The sequence below is a fragment of the Mustela erminea genome, chromosome X (genome assembly GCF_009829155.1).
Source record: "Mustela erminea isolate mMusErm1 chromosome X, mMusErm1.Pri, whole genome shotgun sequence".
Classification (NCBI taxonomy): Eukaryota; Metazoa; Chordata; class Mammalia; order Carnivora; family Mustelidae; genus Mustela; species Mustela erminea.
Window position 1 is genome coordinate 30,984,438 of NC_045635.1, and position 15,566 is coordinate 31,000,003.

Consider the following 15,566-nt stretch of genomic DNA (forward strand, 5'->3'; position numbering starts at 1 on the left):
CCAGCTTCTCTCTCACCCTCTCTAAAAAAAGAAAAGATTTATAAATGATAAGAGAGATAACGTTATTTTCATAACACACTTAACTGTTCTGTTTTTAAAGCAATGCTACAATAATATTCATACTTTTAGTAGCCAAATCATTAGTAAACTTGTAAAACTATATGTGAATTTTTTTAAAAGTCTTCAAATTGCAGAGAGATTATATTTATACATTTATTAGTAAATGTATAAATTTACTATATTTACTAATATAAATTTATTTCCATCAGTAAGAATACAGTGTTTTATCCAAGCTGAGTTTTCTAATATCACTACTAAGATTCATTTCTTGGGGGGAAAAAGACTATTTTTCTCAAAGTTCTAACCCTGATGGAAAATCAACTTACAAAGACAATAATGACAATGTTGGGAATGTTTCTCATCTGGGAGACCCAGTCGGGGAGAAAACCACTCTCATAGCTATTGGCAGGTTGAGTTAAGCAGTGGACCATGATACAAAATAATAACCTTTAACCATGCACTAAGCATGTGACTGAGTAACTGCCACACACTGGAAATTCCCAGCGACTCTGAGTAGTCAGAGATGAACTTAACGAGCAGTAAATGTCCTAAATGGGTATGTATCTGTTGTACAGTATAGAAATGCCAATATATTTTGCACAAGATTGTAACTGACCTTCATCTCCATTCTGTGTGGTATTTACCACAGAGAAATCCAATTGACACATTTAATGGTCTTGCAGAAGACGGGCTTTCAAAGATTTCTATCATGACATCTGGATAGTTCTGGGTGGGAAATGCGGGCTTTTGTGCTCTCAACTCACTTTTGTTTGTGCCCCATAGTTGATGATGATAGATAAAGGATTTGTATTTAAAATACTCAAGTATTTAAGTGTTAACTTAAAACTCAACAGTAAGGAAACAAACCAATTAATTATTTAATGCAATTATAAACTGTATTTTTATTTTAAAGTAGGATTCATTACTGCTATAAGAAATGCAATTGATGTTTATATATTGCTTTTGTACTTTGTTTCTTGCCCAAACTCACTTAATAGTTTCAGTAGCTTTTTTATACATTACTTAGGATGTTCTACATAGATGACTAATGTCATCTGCAAATAAAGAAGATTTTACTTCTTTTTCGGTCTTAATGCTTTTTATTTCTTTTTCTTGCCCCACTGCATTAGCTAGAAGCTACAGAACAATGCTGATTATTGTTAAGTGGTGAAGGTAGAGAGCCTTGCCTTGTTAGCTGTAGCTTTCTTGGTAGATGATCCTTATGGGATTGAAAAAGTTCCCTTCAGTTTTACTCAGCATGGGCTACTATAAGAAAGTATCATAAACTGGATGGCTTATAAACAATAGAAATTTATTTCTCACAGTTCTGGAGGCTGGAGTCTGAGATCAGAGTGATAGCATGAGGTGCTATGAGACTCCTTCAAGGCTACAGACCGCTGACTGCTTGCTGTGTCCTCACATAAAACAACGAAGGCTAAGAGCATCTGGGTGGCTCAGTCCATTAAGCATCTGCCTTCAGCTCAGGTCACAATCGCAGGATCCTGGGATCCTGGGATTGCATCAAGCCCAGAATTGTGCTCAGCATCAAGCCCTGCATCAGGCTTCCTGCTCACTGGGGACTCTGCTTCTCCCTCTCCCTCTGCCTGCAGCTCCCCCTGCTTGTGCACGCTCGCTCTCTCTCTCCTCACTGTCAAATAAATAAAAATCTTTTAAAAAACAAAAACAAAGAAAACAAGATAACTCTTCCTTCCCTTTTATGATGGCAGTAATCCCATCCATGAGGGCTCCACATTCATGACCTAATCACTTCCCAATGGCCTCACCTCCTAACACCATTAATAATTAGGATTTCAACATATGAATTTTGGGGGACACATTCAGTCCATCACACCTTCCATTTCTAGTTTTCTCTGAGTTTTCATCATGAATCAATGTTGGTTTTCTTCAAATGCTTTTTCTTCATCTACTGAGATGATAATATGTCCACTTCTATTTTTAGTCTATTAATAAGGTCAACTACATTGACTAATTCTTAAAGTTTCAATCTGCCTTGAAGTCCTGGGATGAACACCAAATTGTTGTGATGTATTATCATTTTTAGATATTGGTGGATTTGATTTTCAAAATGTTGAGGGATACTAGCTTGTGTTTTTCTTTATCTGCAATGTCTTTTTCTGGTTTTAGTATGAATAGTGTTGGCCTCATAAAACGACTTATGACATAAGTCACTTATCTTCTATTTTCTCAAAGAACTCACGTAGAATTTGTATAGTTTCTTCCTGAAACATTTGCTAAAATTCACCACTGAAGTTATTTGCTCCTGCAATTCAATTTGTGAGAAGGACTTTACCTAAAATTCTATTTAATAGAGTGCTATTTGATAGATGTATTTCTTTTTTAAAAAAAGATATTATTTATTTATTTGAGAGAGAGAGAGAGAGAGAGCATGAGAAAGGAGAAGGTTGGAGGGAGAAGCAGACTCCCCATGGAGCTGGGAGCCCGATGTGGGACTCGATCCTGGGACTCCGGGAACATGACCTGAGCCAAAGGCAGTCACCCAACCAACTGAGCCACCCAGGCACCCTTGATAGGTGTATTTCTTGAGTTGCCTTTGACAGGTGTGTCTTTCAGGAAATTCGCCCATTGTCAACTAAGTTTGTCAAATTTATTGGCATAAAGTCAGAGAAAGACAAATACCATATAATTTCACTCATATGTGAAATTTAAGAAACAAAACAAATGAACAAAGGAAAAAAGAGACAAATCAAAAAACAGACTCTTTAACTATAGAGACCAGCAGGGAGGTAGATGGGAAAAGGGGCAAAATAGGTAAAGGGGATTAAGAGTACACTTATCATGATGGGCACTGAGTAATGTATGGAATTGTAGAATTGTACATTGTATACCTGAAACTAATACATCACTGTATGTTAACTATACTGGAATTAAAATTAAAATACAAAATAAAATAAAATAAAATGGTAAAAAAATTCATACTTTAAAAAAAAATCTATTGCCATAAGGTTGTTCTTAATATTCATGTGTTACTATTTTGATAATTATTGAATAGACAGTGATGTTAACTACCTAATTCCTAACATTAGCAATTTATGCCTTCACATTTTTTTTATCACTCTGGCTAAAGACATCAATTTTATTCATCTCAAAGAATAAGCTATAACTTTCACTGATTTTCTCTCTATATTTTTATTACATGTTTAATTTCTTTGCACTATAATCCTTGGGATTTCCTTTCTTCTAATTACTTGGGGATTATTTGCTATTTATTTTCTAATTTTTAATTTGGAAGATCAGTCATTGATTTGAGACCTTTATTCTCTCCAAACCTAGGCATTTGTCATTATAAACTTCCCTCTAAGTACTGCTTTAGCTTCTTGAATGCATAGGCTTATAAATTTCATCAAATTTACAAAAATTTAGGGGCACCTGGCTGGTTCAGTCAGTAGAGCACACAGCTCTTGATCTCAGGGTCATGAGTTCAAGACTCATGTTGGGCAAAGAGATTACTTTTTAAAAATTTACAAAAAAATTAAACTTCTTAAAGATATTCCACTAATCACTGATGATCTGTTAAATTTTCTCCAGTCTTTCTTTTTTCTCCTGTATTCCATTTAAATAATTTCCACTGTTGTGTCATCAGGCTCATTAATAGTTTCTTCTGCAATGTCTAATGTGCTATTATTCCCATCTAGTGTATTTTTCATCTTATACATAGTGATCTTTATATCTGGATGTGCAGCTGGAGTCTTTAATAATCTTCCATGTCTCCACTCCACTTAAGATGTTTAATCTTTCCTCTGGCTTCTTGGATATATGGAATACAATTATAATTGTTATAGGGCCACCTGGCTGGCTCAGTCAGTTAAGCATCCCACTCATGGTTTGGCTCAGGTCATGATCTCATGGGTCATGAAATCAAATCCCACATCCCACTCCATGCTAAGCGGGAAGTCTGCTTGAGAGTCTCTTCCTCTCTCCCTCCCCTGACTGGTGCATGCACTCTCTCTCAAATAAATAAATTTGCAACAATGTGGGTGGAACTAGAGGGTATTATTTGCTAAGCAAAATAAGTCTGTTAGAGAAAGAAAAATACTATATGATTTCACTCATGTGCAGAATTTAAGAAAACAGATGAACAAAGGGGAAAGGGAACAAAAAATAAAATAAGATGAAAATCCAAAGGGAGGCAAACCATAAGAACTCTAGGAAACAAACTCTAGGAAACAAACTGAGGGTTGCTGGAGGGGTGGTGGGTGGGGGGGAGGGATAACTGGGTGCTGGGCATTAAGGAAGGCATTTTATATAATGAGCACTGAGTGTTATATGCAACTGATGAATCTCTAAATTCAACCTCTGAAACTAAAAAAAAAAAAAAAAAAAAACTTGGGCCTTGATTTTAAGGTTTGTTGAGAAGGAGCAGATGAGTGTTTACTCTACGGCTAATTTTTAACCACAGCTAAGGTTAAGATACTTTTCAATACTCTATTATATGCCCCCTGAGTTAGGTTTTCCACTTTAGCTGGTACAAATAGAAATTCTTATTAGTCAATCATGAGCCTCCTTGGATTGCTACCTCTAATAACTTCAGATTATTTTCTCTCTAGCCTTAAGGAGTTACCTCACATCTGTTCTCTAATCAATATTCACCTGATTATATAATGGGGACTCTCAGATCACCAGAAATCTCTGCACAACGCTCTCCTCTCTAGTACTCTATCCTATGAACTCCAGCTGTTTGGGCCTCCTTTGTCTTCCAGCTATGTCTCTTTAATTCAGAGTTATGATGGCCTCCACATTGCTTCCTGAGTATGCCTTTCCCAAAAATTGTAACATGATCTATGCACGTAGTTGGTTAAATTACTGCGTGCAAGAATTTGCAAGCCTACCATTCCTTCTCTCCATTGTTGTTGGTTCAGAGAACAGATTTCATGGGAAACCAACTACATAATATGTCCAAACAAAGCAACCCACTATTATTACCCAATAACAAGAACTAGACAGGAAAGTCTAGGGCCACGCCGCTACCACACTTCAACTTAATTTCCTTCACTGATAACCATCCAATGTTGGAAAGCTGTGTGATTTTATGCTGTATGTTTCTAGAATGTAAAGGATTTCTGTTCTCTGGCTAGTTTGGGCTCTCTGGCTAAGAGCATAGAAGATCAAAAAGTGATAGCAAAGCCATATGGTTAATGGACATCAGAAATCTGTTGGGATTTTCCATTCAGTAAGTGGGATTTACTCAACATCCTTCATCAGTGCACTAGGTGCTGAGGTTCACAAGAACCCCAGGGAGAACATTCTGTCAAAGCTGACACTTTGCAGAGTGTAACTTCAAACAGATGGGATTGGTGCCAGGCTCATATGTTGGTTTGGTTTTAACTGTATCATTGAACATATTAGGTGAATGGCCTAAAGCTGTGCAGAGACTAGAGAAAACAAACAGGAAACTACTTTAGCAAGTTCCTGGCAACATATTTAACAATCAACTGGAATTTCAGTAAGATCCTCAAGTCAGTTTCTATATACAGGTGTGCAAGTTTAGGCTAGGTATTACATTCATCACTGCTGACAAGAACAAGACCCTTTCATTCATGTGATCTTATTTCATGTGGCATAGCATTTGTAGGCATGAGAGAAGCACTGCCCAGAGAGAAGGCACTGGTTAACAGTCTAGGCCAGGTCCTGACACAGAAACTCATGGGAGGAGAAAACGCACTTGGAACTAAACAGTATGGACAGAGCACTGTGAACAGAACATGCTTATATTTGTTTCAGCAAAATTCTGAATTCTAGAAGTGAGCAAATTATGAAAGACTCATAAACTTATTTTTAAACTTGTATCCTTAAGTAGAATGGGAGGTTTAGCTAAGTGAGACGATCCATTAGAATAACCCATCTCAACTTATCAAAAATTTTTTTTAAATGAACTTGGCTTCTCTGTTCATTTCATGTACTGCTGCTTTGATATTTTGGGAAACAGTTCCATTAGAAACTATGTGACTTTGGGTCGCTGTTCCTCTATCTGCAATATGGGGATAAAAGTAGTACCACCCTTATGAGCTTCTTCGAAGGATTAAAGGGTGCCTATAAACTGGCATTATTTTAACTCTGATTGATATATTCATCACTCCCCCTCACTGAACTGCATTGCAAGCAGAATTACTCAAATTATTTTATTTTTCTTGAGCTGTTGAATTACTCGGGACTTCCATGTATTCTTCATACATTATATAATTCTTATAAATACTTGTATCATAATTTCTTCAGTCTTTCAAATGGATATATCTGACATTCATTACAGAGATTAATTTAATCAAATGAGTTTTTTAAAGATTTTATTTACTTATTTGACAGAGAAAGAGAGCACACAAGTGGGGGAGTGGCAGGCAGAAGGAAAGGGAGAAGCAGGCTCTCCACTGAGCAGGGAGCCTAACATGGGGCTTGACCCCAGGACCCTGGGATTATGACCTGAGCAGAAGGCAGATGCTTAACTGACTGAGCCACCCAAGAGCAACTGGAAATTCTTTAAAAATATATCTATCGAGCATTGAGAGACATTATAGACACAGAAGATAAGGATAGACTAGTGAGGTATTATGTGTCAGCCCAGTGATTTTAGGATGTACTGGGAAAGATGGAAATACATGAGATAAATAGAGGCACAGGGAAGGAAGGCTAATTCCCTTGGGGTAAGGACATTTATATAACTTTTCATGGAGCAAGTGAGGTTTGAGTTGAGTGTAGATGTCCCAGGTCATTAGGAAGACAGAGATAAGAAATATTTCTGGCAGAGGGAAGAGAATTTACATCATGGCATTGGATAAAGGCATGGAAGTTTGAAAGAACTATAGGTGGAATAGAGCTTATAGAACAAAAGATATGTGAGAGTGTGTGAGAGAGCTGAGGCAGAAGTAGGGACAAATCACAGTATTTTAAGTACAAATGAAAAATAGTCACATTTATTAATCATCCTCAGTATAAACAAGGATTCATGACATTAGGCTGAGTATTCAAAGGCAGAAACCTAAAAGTACATGAAGAACAAAAACCAAGCACCTATTATGTGCCAGTTTCAGGACTCGAGAGTTTTAAATAATCATATTTAAGTCATAGGATATTTGATGAATTCCATTCTCATCCACACTGTCACGGGTCTAGTCCTATGCAAAGGTTCTAGGAGAAACACTGGAAATGAAGAGCTGTGCCTGTCACTGATGCTGAGTGAGCTGTTTAAGAGTATCAGGTCTCCTGAGGACATGGGTGGCTCAGTTGGTTAACCACCCCACTCTTGATTTTGGCTCAGGTTATGATAGCGTGGTGAGATCGAACCCTGCATTGGGCTTCACGCTGAGCATGGAACCTGTTTAAGATTCTCTCTCTCCCCATCTTTGCCCCTCAGGTTGCTCACAGTCTCTAAATTAATTAATTAATTAACTAATAATTAATCAATTAAAAAATTTTAAAAGAAGATAATGAAAATTGAAAATTAGGAAAAGGGGAAAGATGACAATTAAATGTATAGGAGGCATGACTTTCATGGGATGAATGCATTTAACCTGAGGAGTTTAATAAAATTCTCCATGCCTGAGGTTTTACCTCATAAAAACAGAGGCAGCAAATAATCTCCATAGAATGGTCAAATGTCCACTGTTCCTTAGGACAACATGAATATCAACTGGGCTACATTATGGGTCCACAACTGACATAGAAGCTGAACTCATGATATGATAAGTGCTAAAAGAGTCTTGACCTTTGACTCAGTAATTGCTAGGGGCTCTGATGTATCCTCTTAGTCCCTGTGCAATCAAAACCAAGGCAAATATACGTATTTATACTATTAAATAAATATATATATTTATAAATATATTTATACATTTACTTACACTATATTATATATTATGGTACATATTTATCCTATTCTGCCATAGAGATTGTTGACATAATTTTATAATTATTGGGTAATTAAAATAAGAAAGTCATCAGCAATTACCAAGTCAGTGTTTTCATGGCAAATTTAATAGTGACATGGGTATGCAGGAGCTGGGATTACATTTCACTGTTTGGTACACATAGTGTCCGTACTGTGTGCCTTCTTCCAGCTTAGGAGGTGTCTAAATAAATCGTGAACTTTCAGGAATCTTTGTCTCTATTCCCCTGGTCTGTCCTCAGTTTTGTTGGGGAAAATGACTTCATCAGACCCTGTTACACAAAAATCCACTTAAAGGATTTTCTGAATATTAAAGAGATATACATTTTTTGTTGTAAGTCATTTTTCCTTTGTTGTTTCTGTTCCTTAGCTTTTTTTTTCCATAGTTCAAAATGGAAATAGAAATGTCTAAAATACATGTAGGAAGAAAAATGGGCATTGTTCTGCTCCATGAGTTTTAATGTTTATTGAGGTTTTCTGTCTTGGTTTCTGCTTTCCTGACAAACTCAAGTACAGTCTCTTTGTCTTGTGCAGAAAAAATATTATGAATAAAATATAGCTGGTCTAAATAATTTTTAAAGGAATTTGATGACTCATTCTTTACATGGTATTCATTTTTAAACCAGCAAACCAATCATGCTTTCCTCAATTGATATGTTCTGTCTGAATCAAATGTATCTATTATGCTTCTAATACATAAGAGAAAACTACAGGATTTTCTTTCAGACAATGGTAAAATGTCCTGATATCAGGAGTACTTCTGGGTGTCTGGGTGGCTCAGTCAGATAAGCCTCTGTCTTTGGCTCAGGTCATGATCACAGGATCCTGGGATTGAACCCCAAGACATGCTCCCTGCTTAGGAAGAGTCTGCTTCTCCCTTCCTCCGCACTCATGCTCTCTCTATATCTGCCTCTTGCTCTCAAAAAAATAAAATCTTTAAAAAAAAAGTCATGGTGGATCCATAAACTGAAATATTACTCAGCTGTTATAAATCATATTCTCAGTTACAATTAAGGAGTGATGCTGGTGATTTTCCTTAAGTGTAATTTTGTATGTAGGATCGATACAAAAATAAACAATGGAAAGATAGCAATATTTTAAGCTTTGTAAGCCAACTGGTCTCTCTTGCAAGTACTCATGTATGTATACTATAGGAGCATGCAAATATACAAGACACTATGCAAACAAACGAGCATGGATGTGTGCCAATAAAACTTTATTTATAAAAGTAGGCAATGCACTGGATTCAGTCCATGGGCCATAGGTTGCTGAACCTTCTTCAGACGACAACTGGAAGCTCTTCTATCATGTAGAAGTAGCCTTTTCTCTCTCTTTTTTTAAAGATTTTATTTATTTACTTGACAGAGCAAGAGAGAGAGAACACAAGCAGGGGAGTGCCAGGCAGAGGGAGAGGGAAAAGCAGGCTCCTGCCTGAGCACGGCGCAACGAGGGGCTCCATTGCAGGATCCAGAAGCAGACACTTAACTGACTGAGCCAGCCAGATGCCCCCCCATCATGATTTTTAAAGGTCTCAATTTTTTCCAATGATTTTGTTACTGAAAGTGATGAGAGATGAATATTCTTGAACATAAATATGTTTTCTTCAGTTAAATTCTTTAACATTCTTTAAGTTCAAAAACATTAAGTTAACTTTATTGAGGTATAATTTACTCAGAAAAAAATGTACCCATTAACATTCTATGGTTCCATCAGTTCAATGAGTTTTGAATCATCTTTACTGAGGTGTAATTTACATAAAATTAAATGTACCCATTTTAAAAGTACAATTTGGTGAGTTCTGCCTAATATATTTATTTAACCATGACTCTAATCAAGATACTGAACATTTCTCCAGAGAATTCTCATGTCCTCTTGTTATTAATCCTCCAACTCATATTCCTCCCTGAGCAACTGCTCATCTAATTTCTAATGCTATAAATTATTTGTGTCCATTCTAAAACTACATAGAGAATATAGTCTGTTGTGTCCTGCTTCTATTACTTGACATAATGAATTGGAGATTTATCTATTTTGTTGCTTATATCCATTTATTCTTTTTGTTGCTGTGTAGTATTCCATTGGACAAATATACCACAGGTTGTTAAACAACTGCTCTGTTGATGAACATTCAGGGTGTTTCCTGTCATTAGCTTTTATGAATAAAAGCACTAAAAATAGGAATGGACAAGTCTTTTTGTGGACATACATTTTCATTTCTCATGGGTAAATACCCATGAGTGATACTGCTTGTTCAGATGGTAGGTAAAGATTTAACCTGATAAAAAAACTTCCAAACCAATTATAAAAGGTGACTATATCAATTTGCATTACTACCAGCAGAGTATAAAAATTTCAGTTGTCCCACATTCTGGACAAAACGTGGTACTATCAGATTTTTTTTTTAATTTTTTTTTTTACAGTGTAGTTTTTTTTTGTTTTGTTTTGTTTTTTGTTTGTTTTTTTGTTTGTTTTTTAGATTTTTATTTATTTATTTGACAGACAGAGATCACAAGTAGGCAGAGAAGCAGGCAGAGAGAGAGGAGGAAGCAGGCTTCCCGCGGAGCAGAGAGCCCAATGTGGGGCTCTATCTCAGGACCCTGGGACCATGACCTGAGCCGAAGGCAGAGGCTTTAACCCACTGAGCCACACAGGTGCCGCAGATTTTTTTTTTTTAATTCAGCAATTCTAGAGGGTAGAGTTTCATTTTTATTTTATTTTGTATTTCCCTGACAGTTCAAGATGTTAAGGACTTTTTAATGTGCTTTTTGGCCATTCTGTTTTGAGTCACTTCTCAAATCTTTTGCCCATTTTTTCTTGGATTGTCTGTTGTCCTATTATTGAGTTGTAAGAATTTTGCTATGTCCTAAAACACAATCCTTTGTCAAACATATGTATTACATATACTATCTCCCACCTATAGTATGCCCGATAATTTAATTTTATTAAAGATTCATTTACCTTTTTTTTCTTTTGTGGTTTGTGCTATGTTCTTTAAAACATATTTTCCTAAGCCAAGATCCTGAATGTTTTCTCTTCTCTTTTCTCTTACAGGTATTTTAATTTTGACTTTTACTTTTTCTTGTTTGTTCAAGAACCTTTATAAATAAATTTTTTTAATGATTTTATTTATTTGAGAGAGAGAAACAGAGATAGCAAGACAGAGCACAGGTGGTAAGGAGAAGGAGAAGCAGGCTCCCTTGGCAGGGAGCCTGAGGAAAGGCTCGATCCTAGGACCCTGGGATCATGACTGGAACCGAAGGCAGACGCTTAACCAACTAGACCACCGATGTGCCCCTATAAATTAATTTTTATCTAAGGTATGAAGTTGGAGTTAAGGTTCATTTTTCCCCCCATGGAGATATCCAGTTATTCTAAAACTATTTATATAAAAGTATTTTCTTTCCCCATTGAGTTATACTAACAACACTGGAAAACCAATGAATTCTGTGTAGGTTTATTTCTCGGTGTTCTATTATCTTCCATGTATCTATATGTCTATCCTTACATCAGTAAAATGTTGTCTGGAATATATATTGTAGTTTTCCAGTAAATTTTGAATCAAGTAGTATTAAGTACTCCAATTTCATTCTTTTTTCAAAATGTTGTAGATATCCTGGGCTCTTTGCAATTTCATATAAATTTTAAAATCTGCACCCAACAATGAATCCTTCATTGCGATTATATTGAGTCTATGGATCAAATTGGGAAAAAATAGACCTCTTCAATTTATGGACTCTTCCACTTATGAAAATATTGTTATTCTCCATTTGTTTTGATTTCTTAATTTTTTTAAAAAGATTTTATTTATTTATTTGACAGAGAGAGATCACGAGTAAGCAGAGAGAGAGGAGGAAGCAGGTTCCCTGCTGAGCAGAGAGCCCGATTCGGGACTCGATCCCAGGACCCTGAGATCATGACCTGAGCCGAAGGCAGCAGCTTCACCCACTGAGCCACCCAGGTGCCCCGATTTCTTAATTTTTTTTCAGCAATATTTTATAGGATTCTGCATAAAATAAGCTCACCACTAAGGACAATGAAAAGAATTTTGTAGAAATCAAACTGGGGGCTTGAAAAGTAAAAGTTACAAGTCTTGGATAACCAATGGAAGGGACATGATATCTCACAACAATCAGTGCTATTAAAAAAAAAATTAAGTGTAGCAATAGTGGCCTAATTGTGGTTAGAGAGCATGCCTTTGGTTTGGAACTAATTCCCTTTTGTGACTTTTCATCAACAAATGGTGGCTTGGAAGCAATAAATAGATAAAATATATTATGGAGTTAAGCTAGAATTAGAAATTTAATAGCAGGGATGCCTGGGTGGCTCACTTGTTAAGCGTCTGCCTTCAGCTCAGGTCATGATCCTAGGGTCTTGGGATCCAGCCCCACATCAGGTTCCCTCCTAGGTGGGAAGCCTGCTTCTCCCTTTTCCATTCCCACTGCCAGTGTTCCTATCATTGTCTCTCTCTGTCAAATGAATAAATAAAATCTTTAAAAAAAAAAAAAGAAAGAAAGAAATGTATCAGTAGAAATTCTAGAAGGTGAGGAAGTCTTGGGTGGCTACCACACTGAAATGGGTGAAACCAGTGCCTACAATTCTTTTTGTGGTCATACACCAGAAGATTTAGAAAACAAAGGGAGCAGACAGAATAATTTTATAGACTAACTTTATAAACTAAGAGCAGAAAGGAGAGATGAGAATGGAAATAAGCAAAATAAGGGGAAAAAAAGTTGTGTTTCACTTACGTGGATGAAAGATGCAACCCAGGTTAAATAAATAACTCAGTGAATATTTATCACTGGGTTCTTCATCAGACTTTACCCCCAGTGCTATTTGTCCTTTGAGAATTTCTTTTGGCTACAGGGATGATATTCTTCTCTCTTATTATTGAAGTATAATTGGCATATAATGCCCTGTTAGTTTCAGGTGTACAACATAATGATATTTTCATACATTATGAAATGATCCCCCACAATAAGTCTCATTACCATCTGTCACCACACAAAGTTATTACAATATTATTGACTATACTCCCTATGCTATATATTACATCTCCATGACATATTTATTTTATAACTGGAAGTCTGTACCTCTTAATCCCCTTCACCTACTTCCCCCACCCCTATACCCCTATCCCAACAAACCAACAGTTCGTTGTCTGTATGATTTACTTTCTGTTTTGTCTTATTTGTTCATTGTTTCATTTGTTTAGATTCTGCGTATAAGTGAAATCATAGGATATTTGTCTTTGTCTGACTTATTTCACTTAGCCCTCTAGGTCCATCCTTGTTGTTGCAAAGAGCAAGATTTCATTCTTTTCTATGGCTGAGTAACAGTCTATTACACACACACACACACACATACACACACACACACACACACACAGTTAGAGAAAGAAAGAGAGAGAAAAACCATACCATATCTTCTTTATCCATTTATCTCTGAATGGGTACATAGGTTGCTTCCAAACTTTGGCTATTGTAAATAATGCTATGATTTTCATAGGGGTGCTTATATCTCTTTGAATTGTTATTTTTGTTTTCTTCAGATAAATACCCAGAAGTAGGAGTACCTAGGTGGCTCAGTCAGTTGAACCTATGACTCTTGATTTTGGCTCAGGTCATGATCTCAGGGTTGTGAGACTGAGTCCTGTGTTGGGCTCCTGCTTAGCAGGGAGTCTGGTTGGCATTCTCTCTTTCCCTCTGTCCCTCCTCTACCCCTGCTCACTCTCTCTCTCTCAAGATAAATAAATAAAATCTTAAAACAATAAAGTAAATACACAATGCAGAAGTAGAATTGTTGGATCATATGGTAATTCTATTTTTAATTTTTTTGAGGAAACACCATTGTGTTTTCCAGTGACTGCGCCAATTTCCATTCCCACCAACAGTGTCTGAGGGGTCCCTTTTCTCCACATCCTTGCCGACACCTGTTATTTTTGTCTTTTTGATAATAGCCAATCTGACAGGTGTGAGGTGAGATCTCATTGTGGTTTTGAGATGTACTTCCCCGATGATTAGTGATGTTGAGTATATTTTCATATGCCGGGGATGGAATTCTTTGTTCCTTTTATATATCACCCATAATTCCCTTTTAGAGCAATGATAAGAATTTTTTATGTCATTGTCAAATGTAACTGTTTCCCAGATTAAATGCCATTATTCTTCCTTTGAAAATAATGCATTTGCAGATGGCTTGTTGACTGTGACTGTTTTATTAGTATTCAAAAAGTTGTAGATCTTTTTTTTTTAATCCAAAAAAAGGGGTACAGCTTGTTGTTTGCCTTAAAAAGGAAAGGGGGCCTTGATCTGTGCTTATGAATTTGCCAAAGCACCTGAGGGTAATTCAAGCGCGTGCATTGTGGAAGTATCATTTAGACTTTGCTCTTCAAATATAGATGCGGCTACATTGACAACACTGTTTTCCCCCAGGCCATTCACTGTTGTTGGATGCTATAGGCAGTTTGAGACTAACATTCTCAATTGATATTTCTGGCATGGTCTTTACACTGTTTACAAATGTCCTTAGGCAGAAATGGAATGTACCACGAAATGGGGCAAAATATTTCTCATGACTTTCTTGCTTTTCTCAACCTCCTGAGAATTCACTTGAAAGACTAAACAACTCTCAAATAGCAATCAGGAAGACAAAAGCCATCGGATATATTCGGTAAACATCCTTTTGGTTTCCACTCTATCAACCATTCTACTAATTTCACTATTCCAACTTCAACCTATCCTCAACACCAGAACTCAGCAAACCAGGGCTCACTTATGAAATCAGTGATGTTAAAATGCCCTTATTTAGTTTTCATCAGTTTAATTATCACAAACCTGCTCAGATACACAGGCTCAGAGATCGGTTTAAGAATGTGCGATAGAATCTTCAATATGCCATTAAACTAGTACAATGCTTAATTTTTTAGCTGGAGGAATGAATCACCATAAATCAGGGGACTTGGGCATATAATTAACAATTCTATTTGAGACTATATCTGATTAACTGATTAATAAGGAACTTGAATGCTGCCAAAATAAAATCAGAGGTTTTCTTGCAAGCTGTGGTGATGATCAAAACAGTAAGATTGCAATGTCTAAAGTCAAAAAAATTGTTTCAAGATAAAATATAAAATATGACTTAATTCAACCTCTTCTAAGAATGCCAGTGTTCAGACTATGTACTGAATTTTCTTCTAGAGAGATTCAACAGCAAACGAGGAGGCAGATTAATTATAAAAGTTCAAAATGAGGTTACCAAAAAAGTGCCAGCGTGGGCTGAGTGTAAGACATATAACTAAGAGGATAGAAATGCACTTTGAAACCAAATTGCCTGAGTTTGAATCTGACTCCACCAGAAAGTAGTTCTGTGACCTCTGATGAGTGACTTAACCACTGTGCCTTAGTTTCCCTTTCTGTAAAATGAGGATGACTTAGTACCTAGCTCCTCAAGGTATTATGAGAATTAAATGAATCCATGTGTATAAATAATTCACAGCAGTTTAAACGTCATGGAATTGATTGATACTATTATTCTTAAAATTATTTTTTGGCAATACCAATATTCTACTCATTGAAATGTGCCTATTTTGAGACAT